Source organism: Lactuca saligna, chromosome 4 (assembly GCF_052625555.1).
Source record: "Lactuca saligna cultivar CGN05327 chromosome 4, ASM5262555v1, whole genome shotgun sequence".
NCBI lineage: Eukaryota > Viridiplantae > Streptophyta > Magnoliopsida > Asterales > Asteraceae > Lactuca > Lactuca saligna.
The window spans coordinates 244,949,441-244,954,763 of record NC_136420.1 but is presented as its reverse complement, the minus strand read 5'-3'; the positions used below and the strand labels follow the sequence as shown (position 1 = coordinate 244,954,763).

Below are 5,323 nucleotides of genomic sequence, written 5' to 3'. Positions count from 1 at the left end.
AATGTCCATGGGAGCTTACAGAAAGAGAATTCAAGATGACGTTGGTCCAGGCTTAGTAAAACCTGCAATCCCTGCCACTGCCACATTCGAGCTGAAGGCGCACATCCTTTCCACACTAAAGGATATCCCATTCTATGGAAAGGATCATGAGGATGCGTTCAAACACTTAGATGAAGTGAATGATATTGTTGATTACTTCAATGTCCCAAATATTAACAGAGACATCATTTTACTAAGGATGCTTTCTGTTACCTTTAAAGGAGCTGCAAAGGATTGGTTAAAAGTACTCCACCCGGTACCGTAATTACTTGGGCTCAAATGCGTGAGCAGTTTCTAGACCAATTCTATCCACCATCAAAGATTGCTAAACACAAAAAGGCAATAGCCAATTTTGAGCAAAACCCGGGAGAGTCACTTAATGAAGCTTGGGACCATTACAAAGGGTTGTTAAGGAATTGTCCTTAACATGACCTTGACATTCAACAAGAGGTGTCAAAATTTTATGATGGGGTAAATTTGATGACAAGACAACTCCTTGATTCTCAAGGACCACTTACAAAGAAAAATTCAGGCGAAGACAAGGAATTAATTGAAGAATTCGCAAAACACTCTCATGAATATCATATTCCAAGGAATGAAGGCAGTAAAGGAGTTGGGGGTGAACAACCTGAAGAGATGGCTACGGAGATGGCATTGCTTAGCACTATGGAGAGAAGATTAACACAAATGGACGAATCCATTCATGGAATTAGAGTTGGTTGCGAGAGATGTAGTGGTCCACATTTGACCAAAGATTGCAACTTGGACGAATATGGATACAAGAAAGCCCAAGTTTGCTATTCGAGTGGGGATAAGTATGATGAAGATTAGAGTAAACCAAAGAAAGAGTGACTACCATATGAAGAATATAAGAGGCAAAAAGAAGAGGAGTATAGGAAAATGGGTCAAGGCTTCTACCAAAAGGAGCAACCACCATGTAACGACCAAAAATCTAAACATAATTTAAACTTTTCAAAACAATCCATTTTAATAACATTATTACAAAAAGGTTTTCATTACATTATTTATCAGAGTATTCCCAGGTTCATTTCGTAAAACATAAACGCGAGGAACGGTACGATCACGCCTTTTCCTTGCCACAGTCTCCGGAAGAACCTAAAAAACATTAAACCACAACTGTAAGCCCGAAAGCTTAGTGAGATACCCCCAAAATACCAACCACATATGCACCCTTCCAGGCCACGACCTTCCGGTCCAAAAACATATTGCCTTCCAGCCCATAACATATCGCCTTTCAGCCCATGACGTATTGCCTTCCGGCCCATAACATATCGCCCTTCAGCCCATGACGTATTGCCTTCAGCCCATGACGTATTGCCTTCCGGCCCATAACAGAACATAGAACAGTCATGCATAACAGGTCAATCTCCAGTCTAAACAACCTTGTGCACATAACATTCAATCATATAACAGTTCACAGTCAACAATTGATCAAACATATCACATAACATATCATCACCGTAACCAGGATACCGACCTAGCCGATCACGAGCATATATCACCCTACGTCTCAGTCAAAATACTACTTACACACATACGCCTTTCAAGGCCATGCCCTTCCGGTCCACATAACGTAGAATGCCTTCCGGCCAATATCATAATGCCTTTCGGCCCATATCGTAATGCCTTCCGGCCCACATCAAGCAATACCATAATAAACAACTACCCGGATTTCCATCCGGTAAAGGGTCCGCCTTGGTGCCATAGACCCTATCGATACAGTGAGGATAACTCACCTCACGAATGCTGATACTCTGAACGGAAGAAGCAAACTCCCGAACCACCAACTCGCAGCAAATCCCGAACTAACCAACATAACAAGCATAAGCATTAGGTTTACATACTTCCACTTATTGGGCCCAATTTACCAAATTGGTCCCACCTCACCAAATGGGCCTAGATCCAATATTCATAATATTAATTGGGCCCAAAACACTCTATTCATAATTTCCAGACTTGGCCCAAACACCAACAACCCACAAATGGCCCAACACAAAGGCCCAAAAGGAAGTCCACAGGAGGAGTACGTTGGGCGTACTCTCCTTGGTACGTGGGGCGTACTGCCATGATTGCTAAAATGAAACGGGGAACTGGCCCGCTACGCGGGGCGTACTCGCAGGTTACGCGAGGCGTAACTTCGCTACTCAAAAAGTCTTTCTTACAGCTTAATGGCCTAAGCTCTTAAGCCCAAACTTTAGATCCATAGGCCAAATATGATTAGAAATCATAAAGTCTCATACTTTATCACTTGGGATGTCCTTAAGCTCTTAATCCAAGGTCTTAATCCATTAAGACCCACATAACTCATACATGGGATAACTACAACCCTTGGGACCTCATTTTTTATCACTCAAGACCTCTCCAAAGGTTTGAAAGGACAGATACACTTGACCAAATCGAACTATGCAACAAGGTGAAGACTTTTGGGACAAGAATGATAACAAAGCTTCAAAATACATAGATCTATGCCATATGAAGGTCAAGCAAGAAGCTTTATACCTTAAACCGGCTCCAAAGGGGTGATATTTCAACAGATCTACAAGCTCCACACCTTCTTCTTCTTCTTTGACAACTTCCCTTTTCTCCTTCAAGCATTTCTTTTGCCAATCCAAGCTTTTCAAGGTCAACACACTCAAATATGAAGGGAATACGAGATTAGGGTTTCTCTGAGGTTGAAGATGAGCATAAAGGGGCTGAGGGGTGAACCATCATATTCCTTATATAGTGGCTGACCCTAAAATAGGGTTTGGGATTCCTGTGAGTACGCGGGGTGTACCTCCCTGGTACACAGAGCGTACTCTCCCGACTACCCGCAACTATTCGAGCCATTACGCTGGGTGTGCATCCAACTTACGCTGGGCATACCCAGCCACCTTTCAAAATCCAAAAACATGCATGCATGGGACACTTTCCTTCTTATTCCGCAAACGACTATAAACAATGATCAACTTCGAGGCACCGTAACTCCTCTAATCTAAACCCACTCCCAAATAACTTACTTTCATACGAGGGTGACGAGAAGCCCAACGCTTCTAACACATACACTCGTCCGAACCCTTCTCGGATGAAACTCATTTCCCGAAAAGGACCAAAATTACCTTTCTCTTGAACTTCAGGGACTCATAATTACACACTTGAAGAACGGGGTGTTACACACCAACTGAGAGAAAACCCGATCTAGAGACCATGTTAATTAAGTTTATGGAAGCTTCCGAAAAGAGACACGAGGCTACTGATTATGCTATTAATGAACAAAGAACTTTGGTAAAAAATCATCGTGCATTGATGGTAGAACAACAGGCTCTAATAAAAAAATCAACAAGCCTCCATCAATAATCTTGAAGTGCAACTTGGTCAAGTAACTACTTTGGTTTATGAGAAGCTTTCCTAGAAAAATCCTGAAACAAAGATCCAATATCATGTAATGGCCATAGATACTGAAGAAGAGGCCATTTCTGAGTTCCTAGAAGCATTAGAAGAAGAACCACAGCAGCCTGACCCAAGGCCAAAGAAGCCAAAGCTCGACAATGAAGAAGTTGCTTAAACACTTGCTTCACGTTGTGATCCTTATGTGGCCACGACGTGGCCCCTATCTGGACAAAGAATTTCTAACACTAGCTCAGCCTATCGACCACCTTTACCATTCCCGTCTTGGGCACATCTCAGTCCAGTGGAAAGGGAACATCTGGAGTTTATTCGACAAATAAAGGGTATTGCTATTAATACTCCTTTTATTGATTCGCTCGCAAAAATTCCCAAATATGAATTTTTTTTACAAGACTTGATAGGCACTCATCAGCAACTAAAGAAGAATTCTAAGGTTATCCTAAGCGAGCAAAGTTCAAGGGCTGTATTGTTGGACATACCTAAGAAGATGGGGGATCCTAGACGACTCACTCTTCCATGTGAGTTTGGGAACAACATGAAGGTTTATGCTTTAGCCGATTCTGGGGCTAGCATAAATTTAATGCCTTTTTCGTTTGATCAGAAGCTGAATATTCAAAAGTTGAAGGCTACAAGGATGACTATTCACATGGCGAACCGCTCAGTAACACAACCTCGGGGCATTGTAGAGGATATTCTAGTAAAAATTGGGAAATTCGTTTTTCCAATAGATTTTGTAGTATTGGATATGAAAGAAGATCCCAATGTACCAATTAATCTTGGTCGCCCTCTACTAAACACTGCCGGAGCTCTTGTTGACATTCGGGAGCCTAAGCTCACCTTGAGGGTTGGTAATGAAAAAGAGGTTTTTGGAATGGAAGATGGCTTTCAAAGGAATCATGCTCACAAAGAAGTTTTCAACATGGATGAAGACAATGAACTTGAAGAATTAGAGAAGCTCATGGAAGAAGAGATCAAGACAATTCAACAAATCAAAAGAACAAAACCAAGAGCAACTGTTCCATATTTAGTTGAAGTCATTGCATACACAAGTCCAATTTCTTGGGTGAGCAAGGAAGATGATGAGATTACAAGTAATGAAGAGGAAGTTACCTCAGAAATAACAAGTCCAGTGGTAAAGGAAGAAAACGATACCAAGGAGTTTAAGTATGAAGACAACTTGGAGACTAAAGGGACAAAACGCAAGCTCGATGGAGACGAGGTCAAAGCTAAAAAGGAAAATTCAAAAAAGGCGTATAAAAAACGTGTTCAAGTTTATAAGAGGCGTTTCAAGGAACAAAAGATCCTAGTGGTGAATTCTTCAGATGACTCAATGTAGGAGGCACGAAGTCCAGCTCACGACTCCATAAAAAAGAAGCACTTCTCGGGAGGCAACCCGAGTTTGGATTGCATTTTCTTTTCTTTTCTTTTTAGTTTTTAGTTTTTGCTTAGGGAGGATATCTAGTCATCATCTATACGTGTCACAACTAGAAATTTTGTGTCTTGTAATCACTATACTCAAGTAAATGTTAAATTCAAAAACTCAAGAGCATGTATGATGCTTACTCAATGGAAAACTAAACCCCAATTCACACATCAAGCAATTGGAAACCCTAGAAGTTCTTGATTAGGTCCATTTTGGACTAGGACTTCCTTATTGGACCTAAATGGACCAATAAGCTTCCAATTTGACTATTGTAACACCGAAAATTTCAAACAAATTTTTTTCAATTTTTATAAAACATAATTCCATCGATATTCATAAAAACAACCATTTTAATTATCCAACAAAACAGTACAAATCCCAAGATCATAATATCAAGCTCCAAACGTGTGTGTATACGGATCAAGTCGGCGCCTTCCCGCGGTCATCACTAGT

General features: G+C 41.0%; 1 non-coding gene across 1 annotated transcript; it reads right to left on the bottom strand.

Annotated features, from left to right (window-relative positions):
- Positions 1-366: 366 nt before the first annotated feature.
- On the bottom strand, positions 367-473 carry LOC145044585 (small nucleolar RNA R71). Its single transcript, XR_013681534.1, has one exon. It is a non-coding gene; the product is annotated as a small nucleolar RNA R71 (small nucleolar RNA).
- Between the last annotated feature and the right edge of the window lie 4,850 nt (positions 474-5,323).